Below are 16,411 nucleotides of genomic sequence, written 5' to 3'. Positions count from 1 at the left end.
AGGGTACGACAACGCTTTAGGGGGAGCGTACGTGTAAGGGCGCGGGTTAGCGTTACCGTACAGTTTAGCATTAGACGACGGGTGAGGGTCAGGCTTCGGGGAAGGGTTAGGGTTAGGCTTCGGGCTAGGGTTAGGGTTAGGGGACGGGGACGGTTTAGGGTCCAGGTGAGGGTACGACAACGCTTTAAGGGGAGCGTACGTGTGAGGGCGCGGGTTAGCGTTAGCGTACGGGTTAGGATTAGGGGACGGATGAGGGTCAGGCTTCGGGGAAGGGTTAGGGTTAGGGTTCGGGTTAGGGTTAGGGTTAAGGGATGGGGACGGTTTAGCGTCCAGGTAAGGGTACGACAACGCATTAGGGGGAGCGTACGTGTGACGGCGCGGGTTAGCGTTAGCGTACGCTGTAGAATTAGGGGACGGGTGAGGGTCAGGCTTCGGGGAATGGTTAGGGTTAGGGTTCGGGCTAGGATTAGGGTTAGGGGACGGGGAAGGTTTAGGGTCCAGGTGAGGGTACGACAACGCTTTAGAGGGAGCGTACGTGTGAGGGCGAGGGTTAGCGTTAGCGTACGGGTTAGGATTAGGGGACGGGTGAGGGTCAGGCTTCGGGGAAGGGTTACGGTTAGCCTTCGTGCTAGGGTTAGGGTTAGGGGACGGTGACGGTTTAGGTTACAGGTGAGTGTTCGACAATGCTTTAGGGGGAGCGTACGTGTGAGGGCGCGGGTTAGCGTTAGCGTACGGATTAGCATTAGGGGAAGGGTGAGGGTCAGGCTTCGGGGAAGGGTTAGGGTTAGGCTTCGGGCTAGGGTTAGGGTTAGGGGACGGGACGGTTTAGGGTCCAGGTGAGGGTACGACAACGCTTTAGGGGGAGCATACGTGTGAGGGCGCGGGTTAGCGTTAGCGTACGGGTTAGGATTAGGGGACGGGTGAGGGTCAGGCTTCGGGGAAGGGTTAGGGTTAGGCTTCGGGCTAGGGTTAAGTTTAGGGGACGGGGAAGGTTTAGGGTCCAGGTGAGGATACGACAACGCTTTAGGGGGAGCGTACGTGTGAGGGCGCGGGTTAGCGTTAGCATACGGTTTAGGATTAGGGGAAGGGTGAGGGTCTGGCTTCGGGGAAGGGTTAGGGTTAGGCTTCGGCCTAGGGTTAGGGTTAGGGGACGGGGACGGTTTAGGGTCCATGTGAGGGTACGACAATGCTTTAGGGGGAGCGTACGTGTGAGGGCGCTGGTTAGCGTTAGCGTACGAGTTAGGATTAGGGGACGGGTGAGGGTCAGGCTTCAGGGAAGGGTTAGGGTTAGGGTTCGGGCTAGGGTTAGGGTTAGGGGATGGGGACGGTTTAGGGTCCAGGTGAGGGTACGACAACGCTTTATGGGGAGCGTACGTGTGAGGGCGCGGGTTAGCGTTACTGTACGGGTTAGCATTAGACGACGGGTGAGGGTCAGGCTTCGGGGAAGGGTTAGGGTCAGGGTTCGGGCTAGTGTTAGGGTTAGGGGACGGGGACGGTTTAGTGTACAGGTGAGGATACGCAAACGCTTTAGGGGGAGCGCACGTGTGAGTGCACGGGTTAGCGTTATCGTACGGTTTAGAATTAGGGGACGGGTGAGGGTCAGGCTTCGGGGAAGGATTAGGGTTAGGGTTTGGTCTAGGGTTAGGGTTAGGGGACGGGGACGGTTTAGGGTCCAGGTGAGGGTACGACAACGCTTTAGGGGGAGCGTACGTGTAAGGGCGCGGGTTAGCGTTACCGTACGGTTTAGCATTAGACGACGGGTGAGGGTCAGGCTTCGGGGAAGGGTTAGGGTTAGGCTTCGGGCTAGGGTTAGGGTTAGGGGACGGGGACGGTTTAGGGTCCAGGTGAGTGTACGACAATGCTTTAGGGGGAGCGTACGTGTGAGGGCGCGGGTTAGCGTTAGCGTACGGGTTAGCATTAGACGACGGGTGAGGTTCAGGCGTTGGGGAAGGGTTAGGGTTAGGGTTCGAGCTAGGGTTAGGGTTAGGGGACGGGGACGGTTTAGGGTCCAGCTGAGGGTACGACAACACTTTAGGGGGAGCGTACGTGTAAGGGCGCGGGTTAGTGTTAGCGTACGGGTTAAGATTAGGGGACGGGTGAGGGTCAGGCTTCGGAGAAGGCTTAGGGTTAGGGTTCGGGCTAGGGTTAGGGTTAGGGGACGGGGACGGTTTAGGGTCCAGGTGAGGGTACGACGACGCTTTAGGGGTAGCGTACGTGTGAGGGCGCGGGTTAGCGTTAGCGTACGGGTTAGCATTAGGGGAAGGGTGAGGGTCAGGCTTCGGGGAAGGGTTAGGTTTAGGGTTCGGGCTAGGGTTAGGGTTATGGGACGGGGACGGTTTAGGGTCCAGGTGAGGGTACGAGAACGCTTTAGGGGGAGCGTACGTGTGAGGGAGCGGGTTAGCGTTAGCGTATGGGTTAGGATTAGGGGACGGGTGAGGATCAGGCTTCGGGCAAGGGTTAGGGTTAGGCTTCGGGCTAGGGTTAGGGTTAGGGGACGGGGAAGGTTTAGGGTCCAGGTGAGGGTACGACAACGCTTTAGGGGGAGCGTATGTGTGAGGGCGCGGGTTAGCGTTAGCGTAGAGGCTAGCATTAGGGGAAGGGTGAGGGTCAGGCTTCGGGGAAGGGTTACGGTTAGCCTTCGGGCTAGGGTTAGGGTTAGGGGACGGGGACGGTTTAGGTTCCAGGTGAGGGTACGACAACGCTTTAGGGGGAGCGTACGTGTGAGGGCGTGGGTTAGCATTAGCGTACGGGTTAGCATTAGGGGAAGGGTGAGGGTCAGGCTTCGGGGAAGGTTTAGGGTTAGGCTTCGGGCTAGGGTTAGGGTTAGGGGACGGGGACGGTTTAGGGTCCATGTGAGGGTACGACAACGCTTTAGGGTGAGCATACGTGTGAGGGCGCGGGTTAGCGTTAGTGTACGGGTTAGAATTAGGGGACGGGTGAGGGTCAGGCTTCGGGGAAGGGTTAGGGTTAGGCTTCTGGCTAGGGTTAGATTTAGTGGACGGGAAAGGTTTAGGGTCCAGGTGAGGATACGACAACGCTTTAGGAGGAGCGTACGTGTGAGGGCGCGGGTTAGCGTTAGCGTACGGTTTAGGATTAGGGGACGGGTGAGGGTCAGGCTTCGGGGAAGGGTTAGGGTTAGGCTTCGGGCTAGGGTTAGGGTTAGGCGACAGGGCCGGTTTAGGTTCCAGGTGAGGGTACAACAACGCTTTAGGGGGAGCGTACGTGTGAGGGCGCGGGTTAGCGTTAGCGTACGGGTTAGGATTAGGGGACGGGTGAAGGTCAGGCTTCGGGGAAGTGTTAGGGTTAGTGTTCGGGCTAGGGTTAGGGTTAGGGGATGGGGACGGTTTAGGGTCCAGGTGAGGGTACGACAACGCTTTAGGGGGAGCGTACGTGTGAGGGCGCGGGTTAGCGTTAGCGTACGGTTTAGAATTAGGGGACGGGTGAGGGTCAGGCTTCGGGGAAAGGTTAGGGTTAGGCTTCGGGCTAGGGTTAGGGTTAGGGGACGGGGAAGGTTTAGCTTTCAGGTGAGGGTACGACAACGCTATAGGGGGAGCGTACGTGTGAGGGCGTGGGTTAGCGTTATCGTACGGGGGTAGGATTAGGGGACGGGTGAGGGTCAGGCTTCGGGGAAGGGTTAGGGTTAGGGTTCGGGCTAGGGTTAGGGTTAGGGCACGGGGACGGTTTACGGTCCAGGTGAGGGTACGACAACGCTTTAGGGGGAGCGTACGTGTGAGGGCGCGGGTTAGCGTTAGCGTACGGGTTAGGAGTAGGGGACGGGTGAGGGTCAGGCTTCGGGGAAGGGTTAGGGTTAGGGTTCGGGCTAGGGTTAGGGTTAGGGCACGGGGACGGTTTAGGGTCCAGGTGAGGGTACGACAACGCTTTAGGGGGAGCGTACGTTTGAGGGCGCGGTGTAGCGTTAGCGTACGGGTTAGGATTAGGGGACGTGTGAGGGTCAGGCTTCCGAGAAGGGTTAGGGTTAGGGTTCGGGCTAGGGTTAGGGTTAGGGGATGGAGACGGTTTAGGGTCCAGGTGAGGGTACGACAACGCTTTAGGGGTAGAGTACGTGTTAGGGCGTGGGTTAGCGTTAGCGTACGGGTTAGGATTAGGAGACGGGTGAGGGTCAGGCTTCGGGGAAGGTTTAGGGTTAGGGTTCGGGCTAAGGTTAGGGTTAGGGTACGGGGACGGTTTAGGGTCCAGGTGAGGGTACGACAACGCTTTAGGGGGAGCGTACGTGTGAGGGCGCGGGTTAGCGTTAGCGTACGGGTTAGCATTAGGGGACGGGTGAGGGTCAGGCTTCGGGGAAGTTTTATGGTTAGGGTTCGGGCTAGGGTTAGGGTTAGGGGACGGGGACGGTTTAGGGTTCGGGCTAGGGTTAGGGTTAGGGGACGCGGAAGCTTTAGGGTCCAGGTGAGGGTACGACAATGCTTTAGGGGGAGCGTATGTGTGAGGGCACGGGTTAGCGATAGCGTACGGGTTAGGATTAGGGGACGGGTGAGGGTCAGGCTTCGGGGAAGTGTTAGGGTTAGGGTTCGGGCTAGGGTTAGGGTTAGGGGATGGGGACGGTTTAGGGTCCAGGTGAGGGTACGACAACGCTTTAGGGGGAGCGTACGTGTGAGGGCGCGGGTTAGTGTTAGCGTATGGTTTAGGATTAGGGGACGGGTGAGGTTCAGGCTTTGGGGAAGTGTTAGGGTTAGGCTTCAGGCTAGGGTTAGGTTTAGGGGATGGGGACGGTTTAGGGTCCAGGTGATGGTACGACAACGCTTTAGGGGGATCGTACGTGTGAGGGCGCGGGTTAGCGTTAGCGTACGGGTTAGGATTAGGGGACGGGTGAGGATCAGGCTTCGGGGAAGGTTTAGGGTTAGGGTTCGGGCTAGGGTTAGGGTTAGGGGACGGGGACGGTTTAGGGTCCAGGTGAGGGTACGACAACGCTTTAGGGGGAGCGTACGTGTGAGGGCGCGGGTTAGCGTTAGCGTACGGGTTAGGATTAGTGTATGTGTGAGGGTCAGGCTTCGGAGAAGGGTTAGGGTTAGGGTTCGGGCTAGGGTTAGGGTTAGGGGACCGAGAAGGTTAGGGTCCAGGTGAGGGTACGACAACGCTTTAGGGGTAGCGTACGTGTGAGGGCGCCGGTTAGCGTTAGCGTACGGGTTAGAATTAGGGGACGGGTGAGGGTCAGGCTTTGGGCAAGAGTTAGTGTTAGGGTTCGGGCTAGGGTTAGGGTTAGGGGATGGGGACGGTTTAGGGTCCAGGTGAGGGTACGACAACGCTTTTGGGGGAGCGTACGTGTGAGGGCGCGGGTTAGCGTTAGCGTTTGGGTTAGGATTAGGGGACGGGTGAGTGTCAGGCTTCGGGGAAGGGTTAGGGTTAGGGTTCGGGCTAGGGTTAGGGTTAAGGGACGGAGACGGCTTAGGGTCCAGCTGAGGGTACGACAACGCTTTAGGAGGAGCGTACGTGTGAGGGCGCGGGTTAGTGTTAGCGTACGGGTTAGGATTAGGGGACGGGTGAGGGTCAGGCTTCGGAGAAGGCTTAGGGTTAGGGTTCGGGCTAGGTTTAGGGTTAGGGGACGGGGACGGTTTAGGGTCCAGGTGAGGGTACGACGACGCTTTAGGAGGAGCGTACGTGTGAGGTCGTGGGTTAGCGTTAGCGTACGGGTTAGCATTAGGGGAAGGGTGAGGGTCAGGCTTCGGAGAAGGGTTAGGGTTAGTGTTCGGGCTAGGGTTAGGGTTATGGGACGGGGACGGTTTAGGGTTCAGGTGAGGGTACGACAACGCTTTAGGGGGAGCGTACGTGTGAGGGCGCGGGTTAGCGTTAGCGTATGGGTTAGGATTAGGGGACGGGTGAGGGTCAGGCTTCGGGCAAGGGTTAGGGTTAGGCTTCGGGCTAGGGTTAGGGTTGGGGACGGGGACGGTTTAGGGTCGAGGTGAGGGTACGACAACGCTTTAGAGGGAGCATACGTGTGAGGGCGCGGGTTAGCGTTAGCGTACGGGTTAGGATTAGGGGACGGGTGAGGGTCAGGCTTCGGGGAAGGGTTAGGGTTAGGCTTCGGGCTAGGGTTAGGTTTAGGGGACGGGGAAGGTTTAGGGTCCAGGTGAGGGTACGACAACGCTTTAGGGGGAGCGTACGTGTGAGGGCGCGGGTTAGCTTTAGCGTACGGGTTAGGATTAGGGGACGGGTGAGGGTCAGGGTTCGGAGAAGGCTTAGGGTTAGGGTTCGGGCTAGGGTTAGGGTTAGGGGACGGGGACGGTTTAGGGTCCAGGTGAGGGTATGACGACGCTTTAGGGGGAGCGTACGTGTGAGGGCACGGGTTAGCGTTAGCGTACGGTGTAGGATTAGGGGACGGGTGAGGGTCAGGCTTCGCGGAATGGTTAGGGTTAGGGTTCGGGCTAGGGTTAGGGTTATGGGACGGGGACGGTTTAGGGTCCAGGTGAGGGTTCGACAACGCTTTATGGGGAGCGTACGTGTGAGGGCACGGGTTAGCGTTAGCGTACGGGTTAGGATTAGGGGACGGGTGAGGGTCAGGCTTCGGGGAAGTGTTACGGTTATCCTTCGGGCTAGGGTTAGGTATAGGGGACGGGGACAGTTTAGGTTCCAGGTGAGGGTACGACAACGCTTTAGGGGGAGCGTACGTGTGAGGGCGTGGCTTAGCATTAGCGTACGGGTTAGCATTAGGGGAAGGGTGAGGGTCAGGCTTCGGGGAAGGGTTAGGGTTAGGCTTCGGGCTAGGGTTAGGGTTAGGGGACGGGGACGGTTTAGGGTCCAGGTGAGGGTACGAGAACGCTTTAGGGGGAGCGTACGTGTGAGGGCGCAGGTTAGCGTTAGAGTACGCGTTAGGATTAGGGGACGGGTGAGGGTCAGGCTTCGGGGAAGGGTTAGGGTTAGGGTTCGGGGTAGGGTTAGGGTTAGGGGACGGGGACGGTTTAGGGTCCAGGTGAGGGTACGACAACGCTTTAGGGGGAGCGTACGTGTGATGGCACGGGTTAGCGTTAGCGTTTGGGTTAGGTTTAGGGGACGGGTGAGGGTCAGGCTTCGGGGAAGGGTTAGGGTTAGGGTTCGGGCTAGGGTTAGGGTTAAGGGACGGGGACGGTTTAGGGTCCAGCTGAGGGTACGACAACGCTTTAGGGGGAGCGTACGTGTGATGGCGCGGGTTAGTGTTAGCGTACGGGTTAGGATTAGGGGACGGGTGAGGGTCAGGCTTCGGGGAAGTGTTAGGGTTAGGGTTCGGGCTAGGGTTAGGGTTAGGGGACGGGTACGGTTTAGGGTCCATGTGAGGGTACGACGACGCTTTAGGGGGAGCGTACGTTTGAGGGCGCGGGTTAGCGTTAGCGTACGGGTTAGCATTAGGGGAAGGGTGAGGGTCAGGCTTCGTAGAAGGGTTAGGGTTAGGGTTCGGGCTAGGGTTAGGGTTATGGGACGGGGACGGTTTAGGGTTCAGGTGAGGGTACGACAACGCTTTAGGGGGAGCATACGTGTGAGGGCGCGGGTTAGCGTTAGCGTATGTGTTAGGATTATGGGACGGGTGAGGGTCAGGCTTCGGGCAAGGGTTAGGGTTAGTGTTCGGGCTAGGGTTAGGGTTAGGGGACGGGGAAGGTTTAGGGTCCAGGTGAGGGTACGACAACGCTTTAGGGGGAGCATATGTGTGAGGGCGCGGGTTAGCGTTAGCGTACGGGTTAGGATTAGGGGACGGGTGAGGGTCAGGCTTCGGGGAAGTGTTAGTGTTAGGCTTCGGGCTAGGGTTAGGGTTAGGGGACGGGGACGGTTTAGGGTCCAGGTGAGGGTACGACAACGCTTTAAGGGGAGCGTACGTGTGAGGGTGCGGGTTAGCGTTAGCGTTTGGGTTAGGATTAGGGGACGGGTGAGGGTCAGGCTTCGGGGAAGGGTTACGGTTAGCCTTCGGGCTAGGGTTAGGGTTAGGGGACGGGGACGGTTTAGGTTCCAGGTGAGGGTACGACAACGCTTTAGGGGAAGCGTACGTGTGAGGGCGTGGGTTAGCATTAGCGTACGGGTTAGCATTAAGGGAAGGGTGAGGGTCAGGCTTCGGGGAAGGGTTAGGGTTAGGCTTCGGGCTAGTGTTAGGGTTAGGGGACGGGGACGGTTTAGGGTCCAGGTGAGGGTACGACAACGCTTTAGGGGGAGCATACGTGTGAGGGCGCGGGTTAGCTTTAGCGTACGGGTTAGGATTAGGGGACGGGTGAGGGTCAGGCTTCGGGGTAGGGTTAGGGTTAGGCTTCGGGCTAGGTTTAGGTTTAGGGGACGGGAAAGGTTTAGGGTCCAGGTGAGGGTACGACAACGCTTTAGGGGGAGCGTACGTGTGAGGGCGCGGGTTAGCGTTAGCGTACGGTTTAGGATTAGGGGACGGGTGAGGGTCAGGCTTCGGGGAAGGGTTAGGGTTAGGCTTCGGGCTAGGGTTAGGGTTAGGGGACGGGGACGGTTTAGGTTCCAGGTGAGGGTACAACAACGCTTTAGGGGGAGCGTACGTGTGAGGGCGCGGGTTAGCGTTAGCGTACGGTTTAGGATTAGGGGACGGGTGAAGGTCAGGCTTCGGGGAAGTGTTAGGGTTAGGGTTCGGGCTAGGGTTAGGGTTAGGGGACGGGGACGGTTTAGGGTCCAGGTGAGGGTACGACAACGCTTTAGGGGGAGCGTACGTGTGAGGGCGCGGGTTAGCGTTAGCGTACGGGTTAGGATTAGGGGACGTGTGAGGGTCAGGCTTCCGAGAAGGGTTAGGGTTAGGGTTCGGGCTAGGGTTAGGGTTAGGGGACGGGGACGGTTTAGGGTCCAGGTGAGGGTACGACAACGCTTTAGGGGGAGCGTACGTGTTAGGGCGTGGGTTAGCGTTAGCGTACGGGTTAGGATTAGGAGACGGGTGAGGGTCAGGCTTCGGGGAAGGGTTAGGGTTAGGGTTCGGGCTAGGGTTAGGGTTAGGGGACGGGGACGGTTTAGGGTCCAGGTGAGTGTACGACAACGCTTTAGGGGAAGCGTACGTGTGAGGGCGCAGGTTAGCGTTAACGTACGGGTTAGGATTAGGAGACGGGTGAGGGTCAGGTTTCGGGGAAGGGTTAGGGTTAGCCTTTGGGCTAGGGTTAGGGTTAGGGGACGGGGAAGGTTTAGGGTCCAGGTGAGAGTACGACAACGCTTTAGGGGGAGCGTACGTGTGAGGGCGTGGGTTAGCGTTAGCGTACGCCTTAGGATTAGGGGACGGGTGAGGGTCAGGCTTCGGGGAAGTGTTAGGGTTAGGGTTTGGGCTAAGTTTAGTGTTAGGGGATGGGGAAGGTTTAGGGTCCAGGTGAGGGTACGACAACGCTTTAGGGGGAGCGTACGTGTGAGGGCGCGGGTTAGCATTAGCGTACGGTTTAGGATTACGGGACGCGTGAGGGTCAGGCTTCGGGGAAGTGTTAGGGTTAGGGTTCGGGCTAGGGTTAGGGTTAGGGGACGGGGACGGTTTAGGGTCCTGGTGAGGGTACTACAACGCTTTAGGGGGTGCGTACGTGTGAGGGCGCGGGTTAGCGTTAGCGTACGGTTTAGGATTAGGGGACGCGTGAGGGTCAGGCTTCGAGGAAGGGTTAGGGTTAGGGTTCGGGCTAGGGTTAGGGTTAGGGGACGGGGACGGTTTAGGGTCCAGGTGAGGTTACGACAACGCTTTAAGGGGAGCGTACGTGTGAGGGCGCGGGTTAGCGTTAGCGTACGGGTTAGGATTAGGGGACGGGATAGGGTCAGGCTTCGGGGAAGTGTTAGGGTTAGGGTTCGGGCTAGGGTTAGGGTTAGGGGACGGGGACGGTTTAGGGTCCAGGTGAGAGTACGACAATGCTTTAGGGGTAGCGTACGTGTGAGGGCGCGGGTTAGCGTTAGCGTACGCGTTAGGATTAGGGGACGGGTGAGGGTCAGGCTTCGGAGAAGGGTTAGGGTTAGGGTTCGGGCTAGGGTTAGGGTTAGGGGACGGGGACGGTTTAGGGTCCAGCTGAGGGTACGACAACACTTTAGGGGGAGCGTACGTGTGAGGGCGCGGGTTAGTGTTAGCGTACAGGTTAGGATTAGGGGACGGGTGAGGGTCAGGCTTCGGAGAAGGCTTAGGGTTAGGGTTCGGGCTAGGGTTAGGGTTAGGGGACGGGGACGGTTTAGGGTCCAGGTGAGGGTACGACGACGCTTTAGGGGTAGCGTACGTGTGAGGGCGCGGGTTAGCATTAGCGTACGGGTTAGCATTAGGGGAAGGGTGAGGGTCAGGCTTCGGGGAAGGGTTAGGTTTAGGGTTCGGGCTAGGGTTAGGGTTATGGGACGGGGACGGTTTAGGGTCCAGGTGAGGGTACGAGAACGCTTTAGGGGGAGCGTACGTGTGAGGGCGCGGGTTAGCGTTAGCGTATGGGTTAGGATTAGGGGACGGGTGAGGATCAGGCTTCGGGCAGGTGTTAGGGTTAGGCTTCGGGCTAGGGTTAGGGTTAGGGGACGGGGAAGGTTTAGGGTCCAGGTGAGGGTACGACAACGCTTTAGGGGGAGCGTACGTGTGAGGGCGCGGGTTAGCGTTAGCGTACGGGTTAGGATTAGGGGACGGGTGAGGGTCAGGCTTCGGGGAAGGGTTAGGGTTAGGGTTCTGGCTAGGGTTAGGGTTAGGGGACGGGGATGGTTTAGGGTCCAGGTGAGGGTACGACAACGCTTTAAGGGGAGCGTACGTGTGAGGGCGTGGGTAAGCGTTAGCGTACGGGTTAGGATTAGGGGACGGGTGAGGGTCAGGTTTCGGGAAATGGTTACCGTTAGCCTTCGGGCTAGGGTTAGGGTTAGGGGACGGGGACGGTTTAGGGTCCAGGTGAGAGTACGACAATGCTTTAGGGGGAGCGTACGTGTGAGGGCGCGGGTTAGCGTTACTGTACTGCTTAGCATTAGACGACGGGTGAGGGTCAGGCTTCGGGGAAGGTTTAGGGTCAGGGTTCGGGCTAGTGTTAGGGTTAGGGGACGGGGACGGTTTAGTGTACAGGTGAGGATACGCCAACACTTTAGGGGGAGCGTACGTGTGAGTGCACGGGTTAGCGTTATCGTACGGTTGAGAATAAGGGGACGGGTGAGGGTCAGGCTTCGGGGAAGGGTTAGGGTTAGGGTTTGGTCTAGGGTTAGGGTTAGGGGACGGGGACGGTTTAGGGTCTAGGTGAGGGTACGACAACGCTTTAGGGGGAGCGTACGTGTAAGGGCACGGGTTAGCGTTACCGTACGGTTTAGCATTAGACGACGGGTGAGGGTCAGGCTTCGGGGAAGGGTTAGGGTTAGGCTTCGGGCTAGGGTTAGGGTTAGGGGACGGGGACGGTTTAGGGTCCAGGTGAGGGTACGACAACGCTTTAGGGGGAGCATACGTGTGAGGGCGCGGGTTAGCGTTAGCGTATGGGTTAGGATTAGGGGACGGGTGAGGATCATGCTTCGGGCAAGGGTTAGGGTTAGGCTTCGGGCTAGGGTTAGGGTTAGGGGACGGGGAAGGTTTAGGGTCCAGGTGAGGGTACGACAACGCTTTAGGGGGAGCGTATGTGTCAGGGCGCGGGTTAGCGTTAGCGTACGGGTTAGGATTAGGGGACGGGTGAGGGTCAGGCTTCGGGCAAGGGTTAGGGTTAGGCTTCGGGCTAGGGTTAGGGTTAGGGGATGGGGACGGTTTAGGGTCCAGCTGAGGGTACGACAACACTTTAGGGGGAGCGTACGTGTAAGGGCGCGGGTTAGTGTTAGCGTACGGGTTAAGATTAGGGGACGGGTGAGGGTCAGGCTTCGGAGAAGGCTTAGGGTTAGGGTTCGGGCTAGGGTTAGGGTTAGGGGACGGGGACGGTTTAGGGTCCAGGTGAGGGTACGACGACGCTTTAGGGGTAGCGTACGTGTGAGGGCGCGGGTTAGCGTTAGCGTACGGGTTAGCATTAGGGGAAGGGTGAGGGTCAGGCTTCGGGGAAGGGTTAGGTTTAGGGTTCGGTCTAGGGTTAGGGTTATGGGACGGGGACGGTTTAGGGTCCAGGTGAGGGTACGACGACGCTTTAGGGGTAGCGTACGTGTGAGGGCGCGGGTTAGCGTTAGCGTACGGGTTAGCATTAGGGGAAGGGTGAAGGTCAGGCTTCGGGGAAGGGTTAGGGTTAGGGTTCGGGCTAGAGTTAGGGTTAGGGAACGGGGACGGTTTAGGGTCCAGGTGAGGGTATGACAGCGCTTTAGGGGGAGCGTACGTGTGAGGGCGCGGGTTAGCGTTAGCGTACGGGTTAGGATTAGGTGACGGGTGAGGGTCAGGTTTCGGGGAAGGGTTAGGGTTAGGGTTCGGGCTAGGGTTAGGGTTAGGGGACGGGGACGGTTTAGGGTCCAGGTGATGGTACGACAACGCTTTAGGGGGATCGTACGTGTGAGGGCGCGGGTTAGCGTTAGCGTACGGGTTAGGATTAGGGGACGGGTGAGGGTCAGGCTTCGGGGAAGGGTTAGGGTTAGGGTTCGGGCTAGGGTTAGGGTTAGGGGACGGGGACGGTTTAGGGTCCAGGTGAGTGTACGACAACGCTTTAGGGGGAGCGTACGTGTGAGGGCGCAGGTTAGCGTTAACGTACGGGTTAGGATTAGTAGACGGGTGAGGGTCAGGCTTCCGGGAAGGGTTAGGGTTAGGCTTCGGGCTAGGGTTAGTGTTAGGGGACGGGGACGGTTTAGGGTCCAGGTGAGGGTACGACAACGCTTTAGGGGGAGCGTACGTGTGAGGGCGCGGGTTAGCGTTACCGTACGGGTTAGCATTAGACGACGTGTGAGGGTCAGGCGTTGGGGAAGGGTTAGGGTTAGGGTTCTGGCTAGGGTTAGGGTTAGGGGACGGGGACGGTTTAGGGTCCAGGTGAGGGTACGACAACGCTTTAGGGGGAGCGTACGTGTGAGGGCGTGGGTAAGCGTTAGCGTACGGGTTAGGATTAGGGGACGGGTGAGGGTCAGGTTTCGGGAAATGGTTACCGTTAGCCTTCGGGCTAGGGTTAGGGTTAGGGGACGGGGACGGTTTAGGTTCCAGGTGAGGGTACGACAACGCTTTAGGGGGAGCGTACGTGTGAGGCCGCGGGTTAGCGTTAGCGTACGGGTTAGCATTAGGGGAAGGGTGAGGGTCAGGCTTCGGGGAAGGGTTAGGGTTAGGCTTCGGGCTAGGGTTAGGGTTAGGGGACGGGAACGGTTTAGGGTCCAGGTGAGTGTACGACAACGCTTTAGGGGGAGCGTACGTGTGAGGGCGCGGGTTAGCGTTAGCGTACGGGTTAGAATTAGGTGACGGTGAGGGTCAGGCTTCGGGGAAGTTTTAGGGTTAGGGTTCGAGCTAGGGTTAGGGTTAGGGGACGGGGACGGTTTAGGGTTCGGGCTAGAGTTAGGGTTAGGTGACGCGGAAGCTTTAGGGTCCAGGTGAGGGTACGACAATGCTTTAGGGGGAGCGTATGTGTGAGGGCACGAGTTAGCGATAGCGTACGGGTTAGGATTAGGGGACGGGTGAGGGTCAGGCTTCAGGGAAGTGTTAGGGTTAGGGTTCGGGCTAGGGTTAGGGTTAGGGGATGGGGACGGTTTAGGGGCCAGGTGAGGGTACGACAACGCTTTAGGGGGAGCGTACGTGTGAGGGCGCGGGTTAGTGTTAGCGTACGGTTTAGGATTAGGGGACGTGTGAGGGTCAGGCTTCGGGGAAGTGTTAGGGTTAGGCTTCAGGCTAGGGTTAGGGTTAGGGGATGGGGACGGTTTAGGGTCCAGGTGATGGTACGACAACGCTTTAGTGGGATCGTACGTGTGAGGGCGCGGGTTAGCGTTAGCGTACGGGTTAGGATTAGGGGACGGGTGAGGGTCAGGCTTCGGGGAAGAGTTACGGTTAGCCTTCGGGCTAGGGTTAGGGTTAGGGGACGGGGACGGTTTAGGTTCCAGGTGAGGGTACGACAACGCTTTAGGGGAAGCGTACGTGTGAGGGCGTGGGTTAGCATTAGCGTACGGGTTAGCATTAGGGGAAGGGTGAGGGTCAGGCTTCGGGGAAGGGTTAGGGTTAGGGTTCGGGCTAGGGTTAGGGTTAGGGAACGGGGACGGTTTAGGGTCCAGGTGAGGGTACGACAACGCTTTAGGGGGAGCGTACGTGTGAGGGCGAGGGTTAGCGTTAGCGTTTGGGTTAGGATTAGGGGACGGGTGAGGGTCAGGCTTCGGGGAAGGGTTACGGTTAGCCTTCGGGCTAGGGTTAGGGTTAGGGGACGGGGACGGTTTAGGTTACAGGTGAGGGTTCGACAATGCTTTATGGGGAGCGTACGTGTGAGGGCGTGGGTTAGCGTTAGCGTACGGGTTAGGATTAGGGGACGGGTGAGGGTCAGGCTTCGGGGAAGGGTTAGGGTTAGGGTTCGGGCTAGGGTTAGGGTTAAGGGACGGGGACGGTTTAGCGTCCAGGTAAGGGTACGACAACGCTTTAGGGGGAGCGTACGTGTGAGGGTGCGGGTTAGCGTTAGCTTACGGGTTAGGATTAGGGGACGGGTGAGTGTCAGGCTTCGGAGAAGTCTTAGGGTTAGGCTTCGGGCTAGGGTTAGGGTTAGGGGACGGGGACAGTTTAGGGTCCAGGTGAGGGTATGACGACGCTTTAGGGGGAGCGTACGTGTGAGGGTGCGGGTTAGCGTTAGCGTACGGGTTAGCATTAGGGGAAGGGTGAAGGTCAGGCTTCGGGGAAGGGTTAGGGTTAGGGTTCGGGCTAGAGTTAGGGTTAGGGGACGGGGACGGTTTAGGGTCCAGGTGAGGGTATGACAACGCTTTAGGGGGAGCGTACGTGTGAGGGCGCGGGTTAGCGTTAGCGTACGGGTTAGGATTAGGGGACGGGTGAGGGTCAGGCTTCGGGGAAGGGTTAGGGTTAGGGTTCGGGCTAGGGTTAGGGTTAGGGGACGGGGACGGTTTAGGGTCCAGGTGAGAGTACGACAATGCTTTAGGGGTAGCGTACGTGTGAGGGCGCGGGTTAGCGTTAGCGTACGCGTTAGGATTAGGGGACGGGTGAGGGTCAGGCTTCGGAGAAGGGTTAGGGTTAGGGTTCGGGCTAGGGTTAGGGTTAGGGGACGGGGACGGTTTAGGGTCCAGCTGAGGGTACGACAATGCTTTAGGGGGAGCGTACGTGTGAGGGCGTGGGTAAGCGTTAGCGTAAGGGTTAGGATTAGGGGATGGGTGAGGGTCAGGCTTCGGAGAAGTGTTAGGGTTAGGGTTCGGGCTAGGGTTAGGGTTAGGGGACGGGGACGGTTTAGGTTCCAGGTGAGGGTACAACAACGCTTTAGGGGGAGCGTACGTGTGAGGGCGCGAGTTAGCGTTAGCGTACGGGTTAGTAATAGGGGACGGGTGAGGGTCAGGCTTCGGGGAAGGGTTAGGGTTAGGCTTCGGGCTAGGGTTAGGGTTAGGGGACGGGGACGGTTTAGGGTCCAGGTGAGGGTACAACAACGCTTTAGGGGGAGCGTACGTGTGAGGGCGCGGGTTAGTGTTAGCGTACGGGTTAGGATTAGGGGACGTGTGAGGGTCAGGCTTTGGGGAAGGGTTAGGGTTAGGGTTCGGGCTAGGGTTAGGGTTAGGGGACGGGGACGGTTTAGAGTCCAGGTGAGGGTACGACAACGCTTTAAGGGGAGCGTACGTGTGAGGGCGTGGGTAAGCGTTAGCGTACGGGTTAGGATTAGGGGACGGGTGAGGGTCAGGTTTCGGGAAATGGTTACCGTTAGCCTTCGGGCTAGGGTTAGGGTTAGGGGACGGGGACGGTTTAGGGTCCAGGTGAGAGTACGACAATGCTTTAGGGGGAGCTTACGTGTGAGGGCGCGGGTTAGCGTTACTGTACTGCTTAGCATTAGACGACGGGTGAGGGTCAGGCTTCGGGGAAGGTTTAGGGTCAGGGTTCGGGCTAGTGTTAGGGTTAGGGGACGGGGACGGTTTAGTGTACAGGTGAGGATACGCCAACACTTTAGGGGGAGCGTACGTGTGAGTGCACGGGTTAGCGTTATCGTACGGTTGAGAATAAGGGGACGGGTGAGGGTCAGGCTTCGGGGAAGGGTTAGGGTTAGGGTTTGGTCTAGGGTTAGGGTTAGGGGACGGGGACGGTTTAGGGTCTAGGTGAGGGTACGACAACGCTTTAGGGGGAGCGTACGTGTAAGGGCGCGGGTTAGCGTTACCGTACGGTTTAGCATTAGACGACGGGTGAGGGTCAGGCTTCGGGGAAGGGTTAGGGTTAGGCTTCGGGCTAGGGTTAGGGTTAGGGGACGGGGACGGTTTAGGGTCCAGGTGAGGGTACGACAACGCTTTAGGGGGAGCATACGTGTGAGGGTGCGGGTTAGCGTTAGCGTATGGGTTAGGATTAGGGGACGGGTGAGGATCATGCTTCGGGCAAGGGTTAGGGTTAGGCTTCGGGCTAGGGTTAGGGTTAGGGGACGGGGAAGGTTTAGGGTCCAGGTGAGGGTACGACAACGCTTTAGGGGGAGCGTATGTG

Source organism: Pseudorca crassidens, chromosome 15 (assembly GCF_039906515.1).
Source record: "Pseudorca crassidens isolate mPseCra1 chromosome 15, mPseCra1.hap1, whole genome shotgun sequence".
NCBI classification, from domain to species: domain Eukaryota; kingdom Metazoa; phylum Chordata; class Mammalia; order Artiodactyla; family Delphinidae; genus Pseudorca; species Pseudorca crassidens.
Note: the sequence above shows the minus strand (reverse complement) of the source record.